At 35.4% G+C, this 27,660-nt stretch overlaps 1 non-coding gene across 1 annotated transcript; it reads left to right on the top strand.

The window, feature by feature from the left end:
• The first annotated feature begins 24,403 nt into the window (after positions 1-24,403).
• On the top strand, positions 24,404-24,565 carry LOC121458572. The gene has a single exon (XR_005975854.1). It is a non-coding gene; the product is annotated as a U1 spliceosomal RNA (small nuclear RNA).
• Positions 24,566-27,660: the final 3,095 nt, after the last annotated feature.

Below are 27,660 nucleotides of genomic sequence, written 5' to 3'. Positions count from 1 at the left end.
ATATTCAACTTTTTGTAAAACTCGAACATTACATTTCTATAAAGCTGCTCACAGTGTGCCTTAAGACAAGGCTTTCTCTGTTGTCTTTAGTTCGCAGTCGTTACTTCTGTACACCATGCCTCACAGTGAGTTCAGCTCCCGAGGAGAAATTGCAGAGAATGAATGGAAATTTCATCTTGTCTATTCAATTGAAAATCGAGCATTTCCCCTTTCTAGAACACCCCCCCCCCCCGCCATACTTAGCTGCCAATTTTGTTTCTTTGTTTCTGTCTTTTGGTTTCTTAAGGATTTCACATAGCTGAAAGCTACTAGGTTCTAATTGACCCATCATGTTAGAAAGTACCACATTATACATCTCCTAGACTCTACCTTGCTGTGTTAGCATGAGACTACACACACACACACACACACACACACAAATGTACAAGAACATACTTGATTGAAATGTATAGTGCAATCTTATTTTCCTGATTAAATTTTACTTTTGTTTTGTAGAGCAGATATTATTAACATAACAAATATTTTCTAGTCTTTGTTTCGGCAAGAGAAAAATATTATAAAAATTAAATTATATATTAAATTGAATACTGATAATCTTAAATTTTTGTGAAGGTTCCATTAGATCATTCACCTGTTTTGTATTCTGTAGTCCAGCTGTATACACAGAACCTCATTGCCTGAACTTTTTCTTCCCTTTTATACATAGACATGTTTATAAAATATTCATAAGAAATTGTTGACTGTGGAACTGTGGCAATTCTCCTGAGTGATCCGGGGAGTTTTTCAGTCAATGAGCTCCATGCGGCTCTGGCAGCATGGGCTACGCTCCATAAATCAGGCTAAAACCATTTTATGCTACTTTCTAAAATTACTGCTATCAACAAAACCCATGAGCCTGAATTACTTAATCTATGCAGATGTTGTTAACTGCATTAATTATTTAATTCTGGCAATAAAACAGCAGTTGCTTTTGCCTTAATACAGACAGACCATTCACAGGGCTCATTTTTGAGAAAATGTGCAATCAAGTGACCACTAGATGGGAGTAGAAAGCCTTCCAAGCAATGCTCAGTTTGAGACAGGAAGTCCCTAAACTTAGATGCAAGGTAATTCTAGGTTACTGTATGACATTTCTAACCAAAGCTCAAAAAGTATCCTTTGTTAACTCTTGGAGGTTACATTGAGCTTGAGTTGCTTATGTCAAGCACTAAACTGATCTGAAAACACTTTCCTCTCCAGAGCCAGGACTGTCGTCTCTATGATTTCATGGTGAGCAAGCAACACAGAAACATTTTTACGCCTTTATTGACACAGAACTAACTTTAGATCATAGTAAAGAAACCAGTAGTTTGATGAATAAAATTGACTATTATGAAATACGGCTGTGTTGGAAAAAAAATACACAAACTAGACATGAAGGAGAGGAATCAAATAAGCCCCTGCTGTCTTAAGAATGATGGATAATTGAATAGTTCATGCATATGTGTTGAGTAACAAGCTCTTCCAATCAGACGCAGGTCTAGAACAAAATGATGGTTTTTAACTGGGTGAGACGTAGCAGTGAGCCCTGGCAGGTCAATGAAGTTATAATTGGTTCTAATTACCACATTTCAAGCTGTTAATGATTTTGTTGTTGTTAATCTGTATCAAAATCAGGAACAAAGGTAAAAATAACTAGAGGAAATAAGAATAAAATGACCAGGATGCACGATTCTTTCATCTTGGGTAGCTTTTCCAAAGCTTAGGTTTTGTTCTAGAGAGGCAGCGATAGCTAAATAAACTGTTTCTCTTAAATTGCAGTATTTGTCCTGAAGGGGAAAAGAAAAGAAAGAATGTCATTGTAATAGTCATGTTCATTTTGTTATTGTTCATTTCACTCATAGCAACACAGTCAAGGAGGTCATCAATACGAGAGGCAAAGGCAACATAGTCTAGAGAAATCTCAGCCTTAGCAATCTGCTCATTTTCCTGAAAGCTTTTTCATTAGTGCAGTTTAACACTCATATTTAGGTCAGTTTTGATTTTTATAATAGTGTAGTTTATTTGTTTCTTACTGTTATATATGATTGATACGTAAGCTTATCCTCTAAAGTGTCTCGTGAGAAACTTTTCAATAATTTAATCTCAGGCTACATTTCTTATGTTGGGCCCTTTAATCACATTTTCCCCATTTAAGACTAAAAAGATCTTTGCCATGTAATTATATTCTTACAAATGTAAATTTTATTTCAATTTTAATATTTTTCTAAAATTAAATGTCATCATTTTAAGAAAAACTCCCCCCCCAAATGAAAGAATGTGTTTTATGGCAATTTTGCAAATTTAAATAATAAAGTAACTGTTAAATATGTCTCTTATGCTATTAGCTTGTATTAATATGTCTGTCAAATTATGAGCAAGAAAAGTTGTCTTTGTAATTGTAGATAATAGATGCAATTTTGAAAGATTTTTCTAACCAGATTCAAATGTCTTAACCACATCGTTAAGGAAAATAGTATTGTATTTTTTACAGTAAAATTAACACTATTTTTAAAAAAAAATATGTTTAAAAGTAAACATTTTAATTTGTATAAAGGTTATAATGCATGTGAAACCAACTTAGATTTTCAAATGTTCAATTTATGTGGTTACTAAGAGCTTTAAGGGGATTGTAAACTGATTTTTAGGAAAACAAGGGCAAAAAGGCCAGTGTTATGAGACAAGTTAAAAAATTCAATTCATAGTATAGTAGGATTTAATTACCTTATGCAAATAAGCCTTAATAACAGCCTTATAAAGATTTTTAAACTACAATTTAAACATTTCAATAAGAAAAGTATCACATAGCAGGGATAATAAGAAAAAAGAGAAAGAAAAGTAAAAATATACTGTCACTAAATGGAATTTTTTTATGGCAGTCTTTAGCTTTAAACAAAACACAAATATTTTTATACGTAGTTACATTCATTTAAATTTTCCTATTTTAATATCTGAAAGACCCAACTTGATAAATTATTAAATCAGAAGTAGTATTAAATGCATTTAAGTTTTCCTAATTATATTAAAAAATGAAAAAGTAAAAAATCTGGGTAACTGTAAATGATTAAATATATTTATTCTATTTTAATATATGGGACCTTAAATGATCTTAGCATTTATGTGATAATAGGAACATATTTTGGCACGTACTCATATATCATATATTATATTTCCCAGTTATTTGTTAATGATTATCTTTTTGTCAAAATTTCCACGAGTCAGGTACATATTTTTATATGTCTGGGTAGTTTTGGAATCTATGTATTACTTTATGAAAACCAACCTTTTCATTCATATAGAATTTGAAATGTTAATAGAAACTATCTAAATCTCTTCATTTATTCTAAATTAATTCTTGATAGCTGTTCCTGAAATCCGCAGAAAATCTGAAATGACACTGCTAGGGATGACTGTCAAGTGACAGGGTTTGCTTTCCTTTCGGATGTTTCTAGTGTCCATTCTGAAAGAAAAAAATATATATATATATTAAATGTGGAGAGAGCAAACATTCTTTGGTTTAAATAAGAAAAATGTAAACAAAGCACCTTAGTTTGAACACGACCAAATTAAATTGAATGGAATTGGCGGATGTAAGCTTGCTCATTTTTGCTTTCATTTTACTTACTTTATGTTTCCTTGGCTTTACATTATGACTGCCTGAAAACACATCAAACACCGAAGCCCAGGCAAGTGCTGTGGCCCCACCCTGCTGCTGCTGAGAAATCCTTCATCTCTAAGTCTCTCAGCCTGAGTTAGGAAGATGCCTCTCTCCTGTCAGCTGCCCCTCCTACCTCGTTCTTACAAATCACAGAAATGTTATAAGATTCAACAGAATTACTTTTACAAAAAGAATAATTGTCACCAGGAGAGAAGATGCTCTAAGTACAATGGGATAGCACAGGATATCTTTCTAATGGAGAATCTGCAACTATGAGTGCGAGGTAAACTGGGAGAGCCCTGTGCATGCAGAGAGCAGCGAGCTGGCTTATCTGGCATTATGCATCCGGGACAGCAGCCCTGGAGGCCCCTTCATGACTGAGAGACAGCGCTGCCTGGGGGGTTCTCCAAGCTCAGTGGTTTCATTACTACATGTGTTGTTTGGGGTTAAAATCAGCCTATGTATTCCTTATTTATACTATGACCAATGTAACAGCAGACGGAACAGGCTTTGTTCATGTATCCGATGCTGGCAGAGCTGGTGCAAAATATATATTTAAGAGGAGTTATGTATAAATCATGGCATATCTCTATATATTTAAAACTGACCTACAAGGTTTCCTTCTGCTACATTTCCCAACAAAAAAATGTAGATGAGTTTTGATTTTTAAGGTGGATCAGTGAAATAAAACGGAGAGAAGTTATAAAATGAAGACACACACACATACACACACATGCCAAGCCATTTCAATTTACACAGTCAAGATAACATCTCAAGCTACTGTAGCTAAACAAACAGCATGGACTAAGAGATTTTCTCTGGCCTTCAAAAGGGAAAGAAGCAGCTAATTTTTCACAAATCTGTAATTTAAACAATGAAACACGTTTTGCATACTGCATTATAATTTGTGGTTACATTTAGCACATCTCACAGAAGACTCTTATTCTAATTCCACACAGCTCAGGAACAAGAACATGGAGGGTATAGAAAATCGGAGAACAGGGGAAGCAAAATGTGGCCTCAGCCCTTCCAGACAACGAAGCACAAGCTGTTGTAAACAATTTGATTTGATTTGGGATTTTTCAAGCTTGCTTAACATAAACTTCATTCTACTTGCAGAATAATCATCCAGAGGGAGTGGTTTTATAGTCAACACACAAGGTTTGAAACTCTTGGGTTTCCTGAAACTGTAGGTTCAAATCCCAGAGGCGCTCCTTTCTTTGGCGGTGGCTGAGCAAAAAACCGTGCCCATGTATTCATGTGTGAGCGAATATTTTGCAGTTGAAGCTTCCAAAATGAGAGCATTGGTTTCACTGTGCAAAATTCCCGGTGTGTTTTTCCTAAGAACAGAGTGTGAGGCTCATGAATGACTGCGGCTTCTGGGAACCTTGCCAAAAACCTAGGGAAACCATGAGTGTGGCTTTGCTCTAAAGGAGATTAAACTCCCTATTTAAAAGCTCTCTATACTTCACCATTGTGAGGGTTACACTCATTACTTTTTCCATGTTAGATGGCGAGTTAATACACATGTCTAAATGCAATATCTTAATTCTCTTCTCCCTCTGTGGCTCAGAGTTGGTGGACTTGCTACCACGTGCTGCAGTCAGGGTTGGGGATTTACAAGGGCACACACAAGATGCTAAAGTTAAGGAAACAGTATATGCGCTGGACCGGACAGTCAAATAAATAGTAACTGACTGACAATAGTTATCTCGGAAGGAATTTTAAAATAAAAATATTTTAAATCTGAGGTAATGAGATTAGTTTCCCCATGCGTCTTTTATTTTTAGGTGTTCTACATATACACCGAGGTTTCTTATTAGCAGGATTTGTTAAAAGGATTAGGCAAAAGCACGCGAATGACGGGCATTTATTAATGTCTCCTGCCCATCTGTTTTGCATCTCTCACTAAGCATGTGATTATACACTTAAAGAAGCAAACACAAAATAGTTATTAAATTAATATCTCTTAATAACAATTTCTGTTGTCTATAATTGTAGGTGGCATATTATATATAATTTAGCAAATATGTTCATTTCACTTGACAAATTAATAACTAAACATAACAGCTAAAATTATTTGTAAGTATTTAAATTTTTTATATGTGAGATTATATGTGAAGGAAAATAAGAGTAGGTATAATAGAAACAATCACTTTCTGCTACTGTGGATATTCATCTAATAGTATCCTAGGTTTTCTGTTAAAGACACTGTTATAGTCTGATCAGAAAGGCATTACTTGCATATGTCTGCATAAAATAAATATTGTATGAGCTTCAATATCCCTATTTCTATTTTTTGAATAACTAACTCTTAAGCTTAAGAATAATGCACTAGCCTTTGAACTTAGAATCACTGTAACGGTCAAGGGACATAGTGGAGTATCAGTCATCTGAAAAAACGTAATGCGTTCTAAAAATTTACGATTTATTGTTCTAGTTGTGATATTTATAATTAGCAGTTTAGAACGTTATGAAATAAAAATGGAAAGGGTACATAAAATAATCATTTCACAAGTATTCCAAATTAATGATGAAGTTAAAAAGAAGTTGTGATAAAACCACGTTTGACATCAGAGTTATTGTTCAGAATTAGTGATATGATTAGATCCCACAGAAAGCTCTAGTTTTGTGACTTTAAAAATTTTGTCTTGAACATGGATTTGGTATTTTTTTTTATGCTCTGATTTTAAAGAGAACACGGGTTTGGTACATACCGTGTTTGAGTCCGGTGCTTAAAAATAAAAGACAGCTTTAATTGTACTATTGACCTTTCATTTCTCTGGAAAAGCATTGAAAGTGTGGTTAGTTGCAGCATGGAGGCGTAATTTTGTAGACAGAGAAACGAAATTTTAAAAGCTGAATTTAATCTGGATTATTAGTGAATATACATGGTGTGAAGGGAGAATTAACTATCACAAGTTTTCCTCTGATCACCACATGTGTATTTTAACACATGCATACCCCACACTCAAACATACAACTTGTAAACAAATAAATGTAATAAAAGTATTTTAAAAATTAATTTTAGTATTAAATAATGGAAATATAAGGATAATTCTTATAATGATATTTAAAATAATTTCAGAATATTATGCAAAAAAGACTATAACCAGAAAAAAATAGGTGAAGAATACAGGTGATGGTAATTATAGGTAAGATAAGATCAGTTAAGAGAGAAATGGTCCATGCTATGACCTAAGCATAAGAAAATGATCTATTCACATGAAGACATTCTAAAATATCAAATAGATAATTAAAATTGAAAACCAATACCATATGTTTTCTTAATTTAAATAAAACTTTGCAAAGAGAAATGATGTATTTAAAAAAAGCACAATTGGTTTAAATTAATTAAACATCTTTTTTTAAATATGATTTAGTATGTGAAATAAAGACTTGGATGTGTTGGTATCATGGAAACATGCCCCCTTTTGTTCACTCTAGAAAAGAAAAAAACCTAGATATGGAGATATGGACCAGAATGACCCTGGCAGCACTATCACAACCCAAGCAAAAGATAAAATAACTTCTCTATCAATTGTAGATTATATGAATAAATTATCATATGGGGGAAATATCAGTATAGATGAACAAATGGAAGTTATAAACAATATCATAACTAAAAGTCAATGACAACATGTGGGATACATGGAACAAATTGTAGACAAATGTGTAGTCAATCAATTTATATAAAAATCAAGAGAAAACATGGCAAAGTAATATGTTCTAGTTTTTTAAAAAAAGGCATAACAGTCATAGATCTAAGCAAAAAAGACTTCGATTCCTCATTGAAATAGAAAAGTAGCTGAAAAGATAGCTGGGGATGGGGATGGGGAAGAGTGCTGGCAGCTTTCCTTGGGTTCAACTCCTAGTAGAGACAACAAAAAACACATACAGAACTGAATGGAGAAAAATGCACACAGAGAATTTTGAAGTAATGAAACATTTCAGTGGTATGAGAGTTAATTAGAAATATTAATGTTAAAATGTTTATTTGAGTATTTATGGTTTTAAAATTATTTTCATATTTTAACATTAGTAAATAATCTTCATGAAACAGGAAAAAATCTTCATTCAGTAATCATGCATTAGCTTCTACTAAAAATGTTTTATGCAGTTTATTATCCATGTTTTACAGATATTGAATTGAGACATGAAATAGGTAATTATTTTAAGATCATGCAGCTAGTAAAGACAAAGCCACAGTTATAACTTAGTCTTAATTTTATACTAAGAGTTTCAATTAAAATTAATACAATTGTGATGGTTAGGGTTCTCTGAAAGAACAGAGCTGATTAGTGAATACACACACATACAAACACACACAGCAGCACTTACACACATTAATTTACAGGATACTTACACATTAGTCCAGGTAACAATGGCTATTTTATCCTGGAAAGGCTTAAAATTCTTGCAGTTGTTCAGTTCAGGGGGAGGAAAGATCTGTAGATCTTATCTGAGACCAAAGGCTTAGTAGATTTCTTCCCTTTTTATTTTCTTTCTTTCTTTCTTCCTTCCTTCCTTCATACTTTCCTTCCTTTCTTTCTTTGTTTTAAAAGCTATCTTTTCTCATTTTATGTACTAATCCCAGTTCCCACTCCCTCCCCTCTCCCATTCCCCCCACCTTCTTCCTCACCCCACCTCCATGCCTTACCCAGAGAGGGTAAGGCTTCCCATGGGGAGTCAGCATTGTCTAGCACATTGCTTTGAGGAAGGACAAAGGAACTCCCTACAATATCTAGGCTAAACAAGGAGATTGGGTGCCAAATAGCCAGTACAAGCAGTAAGGATAAATCCTGGTCCCACTGCCAGTGTGGCCCAACAGTCTGACCCATGGTTACTTCCATGTCAGGCTGGAGTTGGTGGGCTCCCATTAGCTCAGATAAAATGTTTCAGTGTGTATCTCCATCATGATCTTGTCCTTTGCTTCCATTCCCACTCATTCCACTTTTTGACTGGACTCTGGGAGCTCAGTCCAGCGATCTACTGTGGATCTTTACCTCTGCTTCCCTCAGATACTGGATGAAGGTTCTATGGTCACATTTAAGATAGTCATCATTCTGACTACAGGTCAAGGCCAGTTTGGGCACCCTCTCCACTGTTCTTTAGGATGTTAACTGGGGTCGTCCTTGTGGATTCCTGGAAATTTTCTAATGCCTGGTTTCTTGCTAGCCATATAATGGCTCCCTCACCAAGATATCTCTTTCCTAGATCTCCGTTTCTGTCCTTGCCCCATCTCGACTATCCAGTTACCTCAAATATCTTCTCTCCTCCTCCCACTTCCATTCCCTTTCTCTACCCCCCCTCCCCGGCTTCCAATTTTCTCAAGAGATCTTGTCTATTTCCCCTTCCCAGGGCATCTTTACATGTTTCTCTTAGAGTTCACCTTGTTACTTAGCTTCTCTGCATTACAGCTAGTATCCATTTATGAGTGAGTACATATCATTCTCCTCTTTCTGGATCTGTGTTACCTCACTCAGAATGTTTTTTTTTTTCTAGTTCCATCTATGTACATGCAAGTTTCAAGATGTCATTGGGTTTTTTTTTTTATTGATTTTTATTGAGCTCTACATTTTTTTTCTACTCCCCTCCCTGCCTATCCCCTCCCCTTCAACCCTCTCCAAGTTCCCAATTTACTCAGGAGAACTTGTCTTTTTCTACTTCCCATGTATATTAGATCTACGTACATTTGTTCAACTATGTTCATGGAAACATTATTTGTAATAGCCAGAACCTGGAAGCAACCAAGATACCCCTTAACCTGAAGAATGAATAAAGAAAAAGAAAATATGGCACATTTACACAATGGAGTATGGTTCAGCAATAAAAACAATGTTCATAGCAGCATTGTTTGTCATAGCCAGAACCTGGAAACAACCTAAATCCCCCTTGACTGGATAATGGATAAGGAAAATGTGGTATATTTACACAATGTAGTACTACACAGTAGAAAAAAGTTAATGACATCTTGAATTTCGCAGGAAAATGGATGGAGCTAGAAAACATTATTTTGAGTGAGGTAACCCAGACACAGAAAGACAATTATCACATGTAAACTCATAAATGGTATTTAAACACAAAACAAACAAAAAAAACTCCACAAATCACAATTCCGAGAACCTAGACAACAATAAGGATCCTATGTGGTGTGTTATATACACAGATAAAAATATTAGCATGTATGTAATATATAAAATGATAGGTTTCTCTGTGATAATTTCATAAACTTTACAATGTACCTTGATTAAGTTTGCCCCCCTATCAGCCTATGTTGTCATTCCCTTTTTCCTGTTCACTTCCATACACTAACATTCCTCCTTTTATTTTAGTGTCTCCCCGTACATTACACATATCATATCTGTCTTTTTCTGTCTGTCTTATTTTACTTGCTATCATGACCTCCAGTTTTCCGGCAAAGGTCATAATTTGGTTCCTCTTCAGAGCTAAGTAATATGTCCCATTTTTATGTTCTGTGTGTCTAAAGTACATTTAAATATGTAAAAGACAAAGTCCAACAAAACCTAGAACTTATTAAGCAGTATTTAAATTGTTATTATAAAATTTTAATTAAAAAATTAAAATGTGAATTTTGAGTATATTATCTTATGAAGATAACACTAACTAAACTGAATCCAATGTCAATATTGACAAATCATTTTATGGAGAATTTTTATGCTGTTTATACTAATTATATATTGTGAAGCACTTTAAATGTTTACATAGGTATTTGTTTTTCTAGGAGGTGTAAAAGAATTACACAGGAATAAAATCAATATTAACATTTAGCACATAGTCATGTCAGAGTAAGAAATAAGAGAGAAAGAAATAAAACCAGAATCTTTAGATGGAAGTTTATTATAGAACTAGATTAGTTGGTAAGTGCAAATATAAACAGTATTTAAAACTATCTGACCTGGTTCAAAATTAAAACAAATGGATCAAATCACATATGTTCAATTCAGGCAAATTTCCCACACACATATTTGAATTTTAATCCAATGTTTTAATCTATAAAAATATGATCAAATGTTTGTGCATGGAGGCACTACCAGCCTTTTCCAGTATTTGACATCACTTATTGGGAGCCTTGAGTACCAGCCTCAGTACCTCATCTGGGCTCAGAATAGGATGTCTGAGGCACATGAAGATCTGAGGGAAAAAGCATTAACTCAAGCATGTTATCTCTTCATGTTCTTTATTTTTCTGGAGAGTGGAAAAGGTGAAGTAAATGAGCTTGACGAAGAAGAAGAAAAAGGGAAATACGAAGAGTAAGGGGTGATCTCCACGAGGTTTCTAGTTTTTACAGACATAGCTAGAAAGTTCCACAGGCAAAGACAATGATAATATGCTTATCAAAATTACACAAAAAGGCAGGTAAAACCTGAGAAAGTAGTACTTCAGGAGGGGTGACATGACCCAGGAAAGAGCCAGCATTCAAGGGGAATTACCTGACATTTCAAATCATTAGATAAAGTTTCTAAATACCCTGAATCCTGGAGTCACCCATTCTCCTCCTTCAATCTCTTTTATGATAACCAGCTTTGGGAACAGCCAGATTTTTTTTTTTTTTTTTTTTTTTTTTTTTTTTTTTTTTTTTTTTTTTTTTTGCGAAGGTGTGCCATGGTGCCTTCCTGCTCAGTGTTTGTCTATGTGGACTGTTAGCAGGTAATGTTGTGGGATTGACTCTATGTAAATTCGACTGTTAGAATGAAAGTGACCATTGTCACTCTAAGGCCTCATGGTGTGGGGGTTGGAGTAAAGTCATTTCTTGACATGCACAAGAAGTTAAACAGCTGAGGTGATTTTGGAAATGAATCCCATTTTGAAGGGAGGATCATGGCCTCTCAAGGTTTTTACAGATATGGCAGTGTCTTTTCCAAAAGACAAATATTCCCATACCTCTACAAAATGGGTTATTCCATGTGGACATGTATATTTACATTTCCTGTGGATCTGCCTATTGGTCTGTCAGCTGTACCCTTACTGTATAGTCTTGTTGGTTCCAACAATCACTCAGAATAAAAAAAAAAAAGGCTATTGTAAGAAGGAATTATGTTGGTAGAGTGTAGGGAGTTGCCTAACAAAGGTAAGGGCCTGTGTTTGAAGCGAATGCTTTCAGAAAATCTTGAGGACCACATAAAGCAGACAGGAGATGTAAAAATGTAAATATGTCATGTAAAAGAAAAGGAATAATTAAATGAGAAAGTGCTTCAATGTAACCTATCGAAAGCATGTATTCTGAAACTGCCTATAATCAAAGACAACATCTTAAACTAATGAGATACAGTTTTCGCTTAGTACATTTACAGAAGATAAAAAAATAAAGAAAATAATAACATTAACATCAATGATATTATCACTGCCAAAACATAACTTTCACAGCAAAAAAAAACAAAAAACAAAAAACAAAAAATGAAGGCCAACATGGTGTTGCATGTTAATCCAAATACTAAAGGAACAAAGGGAGGCAGATCTCTGTGAGTTCAAAGCTGATGTTGTATACATAAGAAATTCCAGGGCAGCAAGAAGTACACAGTAAGAAAACACCTCAATAAAATTTAACAAATCTATAGCAGTAATTACATCTCTATCCTAGGTCTCCTTTGCCTCTTTCTGAATTAGTTCTGCAGTGAGTGAGTCATCTAAAAGGGCTGTCATAACTATTAATATTATATAGAACATTAGTTCTGAAAATTCAAATTATCATATAGCATACTATATCATCTCCATTTCCCCAATAATGTGCCAGACCCAAGGTCTCACCACATCTTCAAATCATTGCCAAGTCTAAGTCTTAAAAAAAAAAAAATTAGTCTCTCATTGTTTTCCTTGTGTTGAAGAAGTTTTGCTACTGTTTTTTGTTGGTTTACCTCTTTCCCAATGTATCCTGTTTTCTTTCCTTTTGATTTTCTATGTCTTCTATAAATGCTAAACTTCCAACTTATTGTTCTTATAATTATCAAATTTTGTGTCACACTGAACATTTCAAGTATCTGCATGTGTACTAATGGTTGGTAGCAATTGGAGTTTGTAGTTATCTCTTCAGATTTAGAGCTTATCATAACTAATTGTAGTCAGTGTTTAAAATGTGCCATGTGCTTTAATATCTGTGTTCTATATATAAGTCAGTTTTAATTAATTTATATGAAAAAATGTAATTGATTCAAAAATTACTCCAATCTATATGTGGAATGCTCATGAGAGGTTAGGAGGAAAGCAGGGCAGAAATTAAACAGACTTTTGATGCCCTCTTCTCCCCAGGTAGGGTTGAAAGCCAGAAACTCTGTTACAACAATAGAACTGTTCTAACAATGGAACTACAACAAAGGAACTACTATGTGACTTTTCCTAAGGAGAAGAAAACAAACATGTTTACCTCAGAGAGAGCACCAATGACTAGTAAGTGTTTCACAAAAATCGAACAGGAAGGTTTACTGATTCAGGACTGGGTTTTGTTACAGTTGTTTTGTTGAGTAGTTTCCTTAAAAACATATTAACACCAATATTTGCGAATCCATTCACAAGCATACTATATTTACATAATTTCAGCATTGCTTCTTCCCTTATAACTCATTCATACATATATATGTATATATATGGATAATATACATATGTATTATTTTATGTATAATTATTATTCCCATAATTTATATGGGTTAAGGGCTGACTGTTTAGGATTATATAACCTGTCAAGAGGTTTGTCCATGGAGATAACCAAATCACTTTCCCTTCAGCAATCATTGATTGTTTTTAACTTTTACCTTAAGGGTAGGGCGTTGTGAACTTCTCCCCCTCCAACATATTGCAAGTTTACTTGTGTGATACTGTACAGGTCTTTTTGTGTACATGACTGTATTGTTGAGAGTTGAAGAATATTCATTTCACAGCAATCAACCTGATTTTTCCCCCTTGTCTCTCACAATCCTATGCTGCTCCCTGAGCCTTTGGTGTAAATTTTGCATGGTAGATGTCTTAGCTGAAACTGAACACTCCGTGGTCATCTATTTTCTACAATTTGACCAGTTTAGCCTCCATCTGGCACAAAGGAATCTTCTTTGATGATGGGTAAGAGCTGCAGTTATCTATTGGTAGAAAGTTAAATGCTTAGAATAATATAGAAAGCTTTATTAATTTAGGAAATTGGCATTAGTATGTTCTCTTTTGGAGTCTGTACCCTCTCCAGCCATGGGTGTTGGCTGTATTTACAGTGACAAGCATTAGTTCCCTCCTATTGAGGAGATATTATGTCTAATTAGATAGTTGTTTATTACCCTGAGATATAAAAGTCACCAGTGCATTGAGGTTATTTTCACAAGCTGCTAATTTTTGTTCAGAGACTTAATAGGTGGACAGTAACATTGATACCTTTCTTGGAAACTTGCATTGCAAGGAAGGGTTTCTTTTAGAAGCTTGAATAGTTCAATAGCAGTTGTGTTACCAACAGAGTCAATCCAGCCTGGATGAATACTCAGGAATATTCTATTCCTGAAGCTGCCTGCAACTCACACAGGGAACTGTGAAGTCAGGCCAGAAAGACATCTCTTTCCAGCAGTCCTCTTGCTTAGATAACATCCAAAAGAGGCATTGTGGATCTCATATGTTTCATCTTTTTGAGACTTGTGAGGTATGTCTCTTTCCTGAGTCTCATGAGATTCTGTCCTTCCTTCTGGAGATAATATTTTAATCAGTAGGAAATTGCAACAAAACAGCTGTTTCCCCTATCTGTGCCAAATTGAGAGAGTCTCTCCTTTGAAGCAAGTTCTTTCTTGTTTTGAACAGAGAAACCTGTTTTGCAGTAAAAAGGGCATTAAATCAAATCGAATAAAAAATTAAGACATGCCTGAGTTTGATGTACTTACTTTATATCCCTGAAAATCCACAACTATCTGAAAAAGAAACAAACAAATAAACAACAACAATGAAAACATTTAAAGACCCCCTTTCCCATCCTTCCCACATGCAAGAATACCCACTAGCTACTTTTTCCTATATATTTTATACAGATGGCTGCTACTTTCTGTCAGACAGCCACTCTGTTGCAGAATATGCAGTGGTCTGAGACGATGCCATTGTCAAGGCAATTTCCTTACCCAAACACACTATCAATTGAAAGGCAGAACTAGTGTCTCTCAATAGAGCCTTCCATATTGTCAAAAATACATGATTAATAGTATATACAGACTCCAAATATGCTTTCCATATCCTGCTAACACACTCAGTCATCTGGAAGGAACTAGGATTTCTAAACATGTCCTTCATTGGGCCTTCTCTCTTATCCTTTCCAAAAGTTGCCTTGATTCATTTCAAAGCACATCAGACTTCTGCCTTCAAAGGCAATAAAGACAAAATCACATTTAAATGGGAGCCTATCAAGTCACCATCTCTTATGATTAACCCTACTTCCTTCCAGGCTACTCTACTATATAACCAATAACAACATGCCTAACCCTCTTTAAGCATAGAGCATTATTGCTACTTACAGAAAATATTTCACTCTAATACTAAATCCTTTCAATCCTTTCTCTAAACCTACCTGACTCTCACACCAGCAGACAAGACCTTTTGGCAGAACGTAGCCCAAACCTGTAATGTATGTCAGAGACCTAACGCTACTTTCATTATATGACCCCTTACGTTTCTCACTCATCAGGTCTGGAGACTGCCTCTTGGCTATGTTTGTCATACCAATTTCACCCATATGCCCACTTTAAAACAGTTTCAATATCTTTTATTTTGAGTTGATACAGTCTCTGACTTGTTTGAGACCTATCCATCCGCAAAGCCAAACTATCATTTATTTATCACCATCCTTCTGTTCTCTAACATAGTCTCTCATTTTGGACTGACTGCCTACTTCCCTCCTGTCAGACAACAGTCTAGATTTCACCTTTCATGTAACACAGGGCCTAATCCCTGCTCTACAATTTTCCAGCATTTTCATTTCTCATATCGGCCACAATTCTCTGGTAAGGTAGGCCACACCAAGGGGGACAGGAGTGGGAGGAGGGGGAGGGAAATGGGAGGCGGGGAGGAGGCAGAAATTTTTTTCAACAAAATAAATAAATAAATAAAAGTTCAAACACTTTTGATTTTGACAGGACCAGCTTTTTCAAACTGTATAGACTATAAGAAGAAACGAATATGTACCTTCTCATTGTCTCTGAAAACTACTACTTAAGATTAAAAAAAAAATACAACTAGACAAAAAAAAAAGAAATGTAAAGTCAATACTAACCAAATTTACCCTGGAACTTTATCTTGACTAGACCAAACTTCTTCATCTAGCTCTTCATCATCTTTGCTCTATTCCTCACACGCCCTCAAATCCCTATTTTGCTCCTTTGAGCTGATGCTAAGGAGACCTCTTCATCCACCAGGACTATGTCCCCTTCCAACACTCCAACACCCCATGACTAAAATTCCTCCAAGCCACTATGATCAACACCTTACAAATATATATCAAAGACCCATGGGAGGGTAGATAATCCACCAGGGTCCATAAGGTATTTTATAAAGGAAAAACAAGCTAGCTCCTTTAAACCCTGGCCACTCATGCCCGATGGCCATAATTAACATTCACAGCCATCTGGCTCCCCTAATCACTTAGAATCTCCAGGTGTCATAGGTTATGAAATGCTCTGAGCAAATCCTTCACTACCAATTACAAGACATGACGATCCCCAAATATTCTCAGCTCTCTCCCATTTGATATATACTTTTCGACCCAAACCCAGACTTGGGTTGAAGCCATCCAACAAACTCTTTCCCTTGTCAACTTAACTGATCCTTCCTTTAATGTCTCCCACTGCTTTTTCTGTGCCTCTCTTCAACTCCCTCCTCCGCTGAAGTCCCGCTCACCATTAGTATTCTTGGTGCCAATGACCCACCATCCACTACTCAACCCTTGTCCTTAGCCATCCAGGCATCTGAATGGAAACCAGAGACAAGTTCGCTCAATCTCTTCTGACTGCCCCCGAATTGTTACCAACCATACCTTTCACCATTTAACAAAAGCCTCTCCAATAATCCACGTGTCCAAAATGTCTCAACTTCATTACCCCCTGGGTAACCCAGAAAGGCTAGTCTGATGGAATGGGAGTCTTGCAAATTATATTTTCCCCAATGTAATCAGACCATGTTTTCTGGGGGCAGTCATACCCCAGCTGACCTTACATTGTTAAACTGAATTCTACTAACTCCCCTCAAAATCTCATCTCCCTAGGTCTACTATGGTGGGTATAGTTTGGCCACTTCTGTACCTGGAACAACTATGGCTAGCAATGCTTTTCATTCTCTTCTCACAGTACAGGACTTCAAGGCCAAATTACTATAGACTCAAAAGACAGCTTCCTTCATAATTGCGGAGCCCTACATCTCTTAACAGCAGAGAAATGGGAAACTTCTTTGCTCTTCATTGAAGAATGTTGTTATTATGTGAATGAATCAGGTTATGCTGTGGGAACTCCTTCAACCAACAGCTGAACTCAATAGCCTTTGAGATACTGGCCCACTTTGGGAATCGTTACATGTACTTTATTTGCAGATGTAAAAGCTTGTGCAGCCCCTTGGCTGCTGAATTCAGTTCCAGTTCCCCGTCCACACAAAAGACTGCTGATCTGTGAGTCTTCCCCTAAAAAAGAAATCTTTATTGTACTCGATTCTGGTCTATTGTGGGACTATTTTAATTATCTGTGGCAGAGTGGCGCTCATGTGGAGCGTGGTCTACTATACTACCGCAACCAGCTCAGAAGGTCCGTAGCCTTCTCCTTGCTCTACCCTTGTGGCTTGAAACCCCTCTACAGCTAAGTTAACCATTTGCCTCAAAGTTGCAAATCATTTAGCTGGCCTGCCGGGGCGTGGCAACTTGGCATTTTCTGCTGTTCCCTCCACACAGCTTTCCCCACCTGCTACTCTGGAAGCACAAGCTTCTCCAGTTTGCATTTGCAGCGGGCATCTGCCTGCTAGCTCCGGGTTCCTTGGTATTCTTGCCAACTCAAACCTCTTTTTACAGAATTGATATAACTGTTCTTTATTTGTTGGTATATGTATTAGTATTTAAGCTGCTGCCAGTTGCATCCCCCTGCCATATGCCTGCTTCTACGACATCTACTGGCCTATACAGATTACTACACCTACAACAGTTTTGTGAAAGCTTAAAAAGGAGGAAAGTTCATTTGATTAATAAATACATAAATAAATTTGAAAATTGTATAATGTCAGACATTTAAAAACCTTTTTACTTCTAGTATGGATAGAATTCTTCATGAATTATAATATGGGGTTCCTAGTAACCCATTTTTGTGATCATGGGATATAGCCTTGTTCTTCATATTATATCCCTAAAGAAATGGTTTGATAACAGATTCAAGAATGAGACATATTTAGAAATGATATAGTCTTTACAGACTAGTAATAATTAAAAGCTAGCTGAAAGGATATATACCATTGAAAATGAAAAAAAAAATAGCTAAAAATTAATACCATTGAAAGGGATAATGTTAATTTGGTAGACAAAACTCAATCCATGTCAATGGGTTATGAAACCTTTAAAAAGGGTACTAAGAGATTATCTGAAAAAATTCATGCTGTTGAAATTGACAATCAAAGTCTGTTAAAAAGTTAATATAACTTAGCAGATAGAGTATCTCTCCAGGAAGACAATTTCATGCCATTCAAATAATATCCAAGGATAAGAAGTTACCAGTAATGGAAAATTTTGATACCATGCAAACACATGTGCAGAACGAGGACCAGAAATTATTTGATTCAATAAAATCATTAGAAATATTCATAGGTCAGGAGATTTAGGCTTTACAGAAGACAATGGTAAAAATATTTGAATAATTTGGAGAAAGTATCAGAAGTGATAAGCACGAGAGGAGATACAAGCAAAAGATTTAGCATCATCAGTACCTCTTAGAGTCAGAGATGACTTGCCAAAAATTTTAACTACTTATCTTTTTATTACCTCTGACAAATCAACAAATACTCAATACCCAAATGGATACAAAGAATGTAAATGGAAGCTTATAGGTTTGAAAAATCTGAAAAAAAATTAAGCAAACATTAGTATTTTATGGCATACATTCACTATTTGATAGGAGGATGGCAAAGACAGGAGATTCAAGGCTACTTACCATAGTTGGTTTCAGTTAGTCTCAGTGGTCCTTAAAGATGGGCCAGAGTTACAGTGGAAATGCTATTAGAGAGAGGAAACTAAAGCCTTAGAACAGCAAGGAAGGATCAGAGTTTGAGGCTTCCTAAGATCAAAATTTTGGTGAGGGCTGTTATGCTGATCCACAGAGTCATGCTCTTTATAATGAACACACTGTGTTCCTATATCATACAGCAGCCTTAAATGCTTGGGACAGGACTCAAGAACTAGGAAAAATAATTGAATCATATATTAAGGTTAAACAAGGCCCAAGAAAACACTTTAGTGACATTTTACAAAGATTAACTAAATCTGTACAAATAGGAGTAACAGATCCAGAAGCTAGATGCATACTTATTGAATCTCTCGCTTTGAAAATGCCAACTTAGAATGCAAAAAGATACTTTGGTCATTAAAGTTTAGATCAGTACCAATAGACGATTGAATCCTCAATACAACAAACATTGAGAGACATTTGCCTGTGGTATTGAGGCTTAGGTAGGAGAAGCAATTTCCAAAGGTATGAAGAGATATCAAAATGCCAAGTGTATTAATTGTGGTAGAACAAAACAACTGTGAAGGGATTGTAGACAAGGCATTCTTTGAAATAATGTCTTCTCTGTGAATGATAAAATAGAAGGTTTCAACCTTCTTAATTATGTATAAGATCTGCCAAGGAATGGTGTTCAACCAATATATGTAGATCAATAAGAGACAAAAAAAGGCAACCCATTATCATTGGCAAACTCCTTGAGAGGCTTCTTGCTGGCCCCCAGGTCAAACGTGGTAGAGTCATTCCCAGTCACTGTGGAGGACATGTCTCTTCAGGAAAATTTAAATATACAATGCCTATTGTAAAAAACCCTACTGCTCTGGATCATAGAATAAACATAAAGGATAAAACAAAAAATTTCAATAGAACATAGGAGACATATATTTTGGCAGACTTTTACAAATGATCAAAGATGAAAGCAGAGAATACAAATGAATAAAATTGTAATTCTAAGTGCATGTTTTAAAATCCAGCTTAAGTTTTACACAATGAACAATAAAATTTCCTGCAGTAATCTTTGAAGTTTCCAGGAAGAAGATGTAGTCCAACAATGATTCCACCTGGTCAACATGATGTCACAATGCTGATAGCACTACTTTAAGATGGGGTTTTGGGTGGCAAGCTGCTCAAGATGATTTCAATATGGCTAGCTGAGATAATTCATATTTTTACAATGTTCTGACAAGAACTTTAAGTAAAAACTTCAGCAAAACCCTACTGACTGCTCAGATATTAATGACAATTATGCTAGACAATAATCTTGAAACTTAACTATGGTTTAGTTTTTACAGATTCCCATAGGCATAACATTACCCCCATAACAGCTGGAAGTAATTCTAGAAGATGACATCCCTTCCCCCAACAAAGTTTGTTCTCAGGGTTAGGGACATCTATTAGGGGTTGATTATAACTGGTATAGGGTTGGGGGTTAGGTTGAAAATTAAGTAGTATTAGAGAACCAACATTCCTTCATGATAAGATTCCTGGAGAGATGAGGGATACTAGGGACATATTTATTTATAATAAAGGCAATATACAGCCAGCACCAAATTAAATCGAAATAAATTCAAAGCAACTCCACTAAAATCAGGGCCAAGACACAGCTGTCCCCTCTCTCTATATATCTATTCAATGTAGATCTTGACTATCTAGATAGAGGAATATGACAGCTAAAAGGGATAGATGGGATGCACATTGGAAAAGGAAAAAGTACACATATTGTTATTTGCAGAGGATATGATAGTGAACATAAGTGTCCCTGAAAGTTCCGCCATGGAATTCCTAGAGCTGAAAAACACCTTTATCAAAGGTGCTGAATACAAGATTTACAAAAAATAAAATAAAATAGTAGCCTTCCTAAATACAATGTGCCAATTGGCTAAGAAAGAAATTAGGGAAGTTACACCCTTCACAATAACCACAAATAATTTTCAATATGTCGGGGTACTCTAACAAAGCAAGTAAAATATCTGTGTAATAATAAATTCAAGTCTTAGGAAAAAAGAAATGGAAGATAATATCTGATGGAAGAAAGCTCTTTCATGTTCACAGATTGGTAATATAAATAGAGGAAAAAAATTCTTTTGATCAAAAAATGGCCATCTATAGATTCAACACAATCCCAATCAAAATCCAAATACAACTTGATATAGACCTTGAAAAACCAATACTAAACTTCATATGGGGAAATAGCATTGAAGGCATAGACACAGGAGATAACTTCCTGAATAAAACACCAGTAGCCGACATGTGAGACCTACAATTAATAGATGGAACACCCTGAAACTGAAAAGCTTCTGTAAGGCAAAAACACACTGTCAATAGTACAAAATGTCAGACTACAGAATGAGCAAAGGTCTTTACCAACCTCACTTCTGAAAGAGGACTGAACTCCAAAATATATAAAGAACTCAAGAAACTAGACATCAAAAAACCAAATAATCCAATTAAATTTTTTGGTACTGAGAATTCTCAACAGAAAAATCTCAAATAGTCAAGAACCACCTAAAAAGATATTCGACATCCTTAGATATCAGGAAATGTCAATCAAAATGATTCAGATTCCATTTTGCACCTGTCATGGCTAAGATCAAAACCACAAGTAACCACTCATTCTGGAGAGGATTAGAGAAAGGAGAACATTCCTCCACTGCTGGCAGGAATGCAAACTTGTAAGGATGCTTCGGAAGTCAGTGTGGCAGTTTCTTAGAAAACTGGGAATTAATCTACTTCAGAACCAAGCCATATAGCCAAAAGATGCTGAATCATACCACCAGGACACTTATTGTTCTACTATCTTCATAGCAATTTTATTTGTAATAACCAGAACCTGGAAACAACTTAGCTGGACCTTATCTGAAGAATGGATAAAGAAAATGTGCTACATTTACACAATGGAGTATAATGTAGTTACTGTTAAAAAATAATATCAGTTGTTAAAACAATGGCATCATTAAATTTGCAGGCAAATGGGTGGAACTAGAAAAAAATCATCCTGAGTAAGGTAATCCAGTCACAAAAAGATAAACATGCTATGCACTCACTTATAAGAAGATATTAGATGTAAAGTAAAGATATCATGCTACAATACACCAACCCAAAGAGGTTAGGTAACTAGGAGTGCTCAAAAGGAAATACTGCGATCGTCCTGGGAAGGTGAAATAGAAGAGGTTTTGTGGGTGGACTGGGGGCAGATGGATGGTACCATGAGGGATCAGGTTGGGGGAATGGAGCGGGCAAGTACTGAAAGAGATACTTAGGAAAGGAGGATGTTTAAGTATTAGGTAGAGACTATGCAAGGGAAACTCCCAGGAATCTGTAAGGATGACCTCAGTTAAGGCTCTTAGAAATAGAGAATACATAGCTTTAAATGTCCATTTCCTGAGACTAGGCAAGATCGGGACACCAGTCCAGACACAAAACTTTATACCTACAGTCTGTCTATCGGATGTGTTCAAGTAAGGGTGGAAGAGATTGTAGGAGTGACCAAGCAATGACTGGTCCAGCCTGAGACCAATGTCATGGGAGTGAGCATACTGCTGATACTTACTGGATGGTAGGAGCCAGAGGCAGGATGACCCATAACACAGAGACCTAGGATAGAACCAAAGACAACTGGAAAAAAAGGTAATTGAAATAATGTCTAATGATTGGAAAATATGATGCATAAGAACTTCTGTATTCCTTTTGTCCTGACATGAAAACCCAAAAGTTAGTGTTGGTGTTCCAAAGCTCTTATAAAACAAACTACAGTAACATAAAATGGTAAGTTGTAATAGTAATTGTTGTGAAATTGTGAATTGAAATTTAATTACCAAATAGTTTCAATGATAAATGAAGAAATATTATAGTAAATTCAATAGAAATGACAAAGACAAACTGTCTTAAGTTTTGTGACCAGGCAAGACTTCTAATGGAGATATTGGGACACCAATCCAGCCACTGAGACTTTGACCTACAAATTGTTCTGCTCGTGAGATATACTTGGGTAAGGGAGTTTCAGGGAGTGGCCAACCAATAACTTTCCCAGCCTGACAACCATGTCATGAGAGGAAATGCACTGTGACATGACTTGGAGAACCAGGACCCATAGGATAGATATCTTAGAGACATAAGATAGAACCATTCATGACTAGCAAAAAAAAGAAGAAGAAGAAGAAGAAGAAGAAGAAGAAGAAGAAGAAGAAGAAGAAGAAGAAAGGGAGAGAGGGGGAGAAATGGAGAGACACAGAAAGAGCAGAAGAAGAAGAAGAAGAAGAAGAAGAAGAAGAAGAAGAAGAAGAAGAAGAGTGAATATAATTCAAAACACTGATCAATGGTGTAATGTTATGAGTTACAAATACAACTGAATGATCAACAAAGATTCAAAATTGAACCAATGTGTGAAGACGTTTCAAAAATAAATGATTTAGATTAATTATAGATAGCTAGAAATTTTATGACCATTTATTTATATGCCATCTATGAAAATACAAATTGAATTACCTATAAAAAATAAACTTTGAATCTTCTATTGAAAAAATAGGGTAAAATATAGAAAATATAACTTGGAGAAGAATGAGTACTTGGATTTGATATTATAGCAATGTATAAATAGGAGCCCAATAAAATTACCATTTGTTGTTTGAAAGGCCATAAAAACAATGATAAGACAAATGTAGTTATATCAAACTAAAAGTTTTCTGTTTAGCAAAGGAAACAGAAACTAGAGAAAATATGTCACTTGCAAAATGGAAGAAAACTACTTAGGTGACAATAAGGAACTTTATAGACATTGTAAGTAGCGTTGCAGCTCTGCAGCAAAACTACCAAATATGAAGATGCATACTGGGAAACCATCTTAAGAGATACTTCTTTTAAAAAATGTCTGAAATAATCAGGAGGTACAAGATAACCCATTCAACATGAAAAGTCACAATGGAAATAAAAATTTAAAGCACTTTGAGAGACCATCACATTTCAATAAAAGTGGCTATTATCACATAGTATAAAAGAAAATGCTGGATATTGATAAGGGGAGGGATACATGTAGACCTTATCTAGGTTACTATAGGCACTGTGGACTGGAACATCTGGTTTCCTCCAAATGACAACAAATTTCATGTGATACTGCAAGCTCCAATCTGGGAAAGTCACTAAGTCAGCATGATGGAAAGATTCCTAGACTGCCATATTTAATTCACAGTGACTCACAGTTAGCCAGATAGACAGCTGGTGAAATGATCGTGGCCTGATGAAAAAGAAATTGAGTAATAATATTCATCCCTAAAGATACAGACGATCTGTGAAAACAAGGAAATGGATATTCATCAAGTATATCAGCAGCAGAACAAATACATCACCCCTAACTCTGAAACATGTCTTTCCATCACAAAGTAATGGACACCCCTCCACCACACACATACAGAGTTCTTTGGAAGGATAGCTAGAGAATGGTCCTTGGTGAAATATGTCAGTTCAAAAATAAAACCCATGTAAGAATAATATGTTTTTGTAATTTTTAAATTACATAGTAATTCTTACATCAGATGGGAGTACTATAATCATGAAAGTGTTTTCCTTATGGAAAGGCTTATCAATTTCACTTCAAATATGCTGACTCTTAAATCTTCCCAAAATGAGAAAATTCAGCTTCCTAATATTTAGGACTAGGGTAAGGTATTTGCACTTTACCCTGGAAAAAAATATACATTTATCTATTGTGCACATTTGTAGGCAATGGGCACACTAACCATCTGAGAAAAGTGTTAATACATTTTTATTTACAACTAGATGATTGATCTATCAAGTACAAAGAAGTATTGCAGACAATTTGTATAAAAATTATCAACTAGTCCTCTGGCTGCATGGTGAGAAGTGTTTGATGTCTCAGTTTTCAAAATAACATAGAATTTAATTCAGTGGATAAAAGAGAATTCTGGAACCCTGGGTGAAATAAATTTGGAGTATTTTTACCATTTTATTTAAATTCAGGATATACTAAAGAAATGATAGATAAGGCGATTAGCTCTATGATAGGAACACACACTCATTAGAAGGGATATAAACAGCACACACTGTGAAAATGACTAAATTACTAAGGTTTAAAATTTTAGATTGTTTGAACACCTGAAAGTATTCAGGATGGTTTCTTTTTATGTATTTTATGGCAAACGGCACTGTAACAAGACAGTCTTTTTTACTTATTTTGTTATTATGAAAATGTGTGGTAGAAGCAAGACTGAAGATTATTCTAAAATTGTACTACAGTATTATGTTTATCATATCCTGAAACCAGAACTTAATGAACTCAACATTTTCTGCAAACCCTGGGCAATTACTTGTTTTGTTAACTTAAAAAAGAAATAAAGATCAGAGTAGGGTGGACTTCGCAGAGATATTTCTAAATATATATTTCTCTTTTAATGTAAGGACTTATTTCATACCACAAAATATAAGAATCTGGGTGTTCGAGAGATGGCTCTGTAGGTAGATGTACTTGCATATATTATAGATAATGAAAATATGGTATTCAGCACTCATGATGATTCACAACTGCCAGTAGCCCAGCTTCTGTGACCTCTGAACTTATGTAGATACCTGCACTCACATTTCCACTGCCTCTCTAACGTAAATATATACACACAATTAAAAATACACACACACACACACAGACACACACACACACACACACACATATACATAATTTGGGGAAAGTCATGGATTTGGGCTCCCATTTTTCTAGCATTTCTTGCATTATATTGGCATTATAGAGCATATAAAAGTCCCCAAAGTTGAATGTTTAAGCCTGCTATCAAATGAAAGTGGTAAACAATGTCAGAATATAACTGAAATATCATAGCATAATCTATGATTTTTATTTCAGAAAAATGAAAATGAAATTTTAACTGTTCATAAAACTCTGTACTGGTTTGCAACTGAATAACAAAATCTTAAATATGTTCTAAGACTACAACATGTTAGGGCAGCATATGTTAATATTTGCTTTCACTCTCATGAACATCATTTTTTGAAAAGCAATTCTGAGTTGTGGTTTATTTAGTTGACCACGTCCCAAAGCGATAGAATATACTTCTTGAGATTGAATTATGACCTGAATTGAATTAATTTGACATCTGAATTTCTCAGCAAATGTATCAGGGACATTTTTGTTATACTTCCATTCAGAATATACACACACACACACACACACACATATATATATGTGTGTGTGTGTGTGTGTGTGTGTGTGAACTTGTGTGTAGATATAAGTTTGTGTATGTACGTATGTGTCTGTTTGTATTTGTGAGTGTTCATTTGTGTGTATGTATCTGTTCCTGTATATGTATCTATGTGTATGTGCATGTATGTATGTATGTTTGTATGTGTATGTTTGTGTTTTTGAGTATATGTGTATATTTGTACATGTGTGTCCATGTGTGTATGTGTCTAATTTAGGGTTTATATTGCTGTGATGAAACATCATGATGAAAAGGCAAGTTTGGGAGGAAAGGGTTCTTTTGGCTTTTACTTCAGAATTTCTGTTCATTTCTGATAGAAAGTCAGGACAGGAACTCAAACAGATCAGGATCCCAGAGGCAGGAACTCATACAGAGATCATGGAGAGAATTACTAGTTTTCTTCTCATGGCTAGTTTTCTTATGGAATCCAGGACCAGCAGCCCAGGGGTTGAACCACCCACCATGGCTTGGGCCCTCTTCCACTGATCACTAAATGAGAAAACGTCTTACAGCTGGAGTTAAAGGCAACATTTTCTCAGCTGAGGCTTCCTCCTCTGATGATTCTATCATGTGTCAAGTTGACATAAAACTACCCAATACAGTGTGTATGTATTTGAGGGTGTATATGTGTGTTTGTATGAGTATATTAATGTGTGTGCATGGGTGTGTGTGCATGTTTTAGTGTGTATGAATGTGTCTATGTATGTTTTCATGTGTGCATGTGTATTTGTGTGTCAGTGTGTCTGTATGTATGTGTGTACAAGTGTTTATATGTGTATTTATTTGTGTATGTATTTGTGTGAATGTGTGTGTATGTATGTGCATGTGTGTGTGGTATATGGAGCATAAACATAACAGTGTGAGTACATGATGCTGCTCACAAAGATGAAGAAACCCAATTAGGGCATTGAGAGGGTTTTCTGTTTTTCTCTGCTGCATTGTTTTGAGACAGGGTGTCTTAATGAGCAGAAGCTCAACATTTCAGCTAGGATGCCTGACCAAGGAGCTCTCTGGCTTCATCTTTCTGTGCCCCTCTAATGTTTGAGTTGCTGTCATTTACACTCATGACTGTTTACATAAGTTCTGTAGATTAGAACTCAGTTCCTTGTGCTTGTAGGCAAAGTGATTTTATCCACTTAGTCATATCTCAGTGCCCAGAAAATATTTTAAAAATAGATAAAATGAAAAAAATCTCGTTTGTTGTATTACTGACAACTGATGTCTAGTCATTTTGCTTTAAAAGTTATTAGCAAATATGTACCAACACTTTTGCCATGTCAGCATGCCTTTCACATATGGGAGGCTGTGACCCCAAAGAAACTATATTTTATTGCTTTTTCCAGGTATTTTGTCACAACAATGACTAAAGTCATAAATACAATATCATTTTAGTCTCCTATGAATGGTTTGCATAATCCTATTTGAGTAGGTTGAACAAGATAATCCTGCTTTTACCTCAGGGCAGTAATTATGTCTCACCTCACATTAATGGAATAGAAATCACAAACATCATTTCTGCATTTTTAGAGTGTACTTTTCTGAATAAGCCAGA

This window comes from Microtus oregoni, unplaced genomic scaffold (assembly GCF_018167655.1).
Source record: "Microtus oregoni isolate MIOR12 unplaced genomic scaffold, Mior012 000017F_ref0000208, whole genome shotgun sequence".
NCBI classification, from domain to species: Eukaryota; Metazoa; Chordata; class Mammalia; order Rodentia; family Cricetidae; genus Microtus; species Microtus oregoni.
The sequence above is the reverse complement of the archived record's forward strand: the minus strand, read 5'-3'. Positions and strand labels throughout refer to the sequence as shown.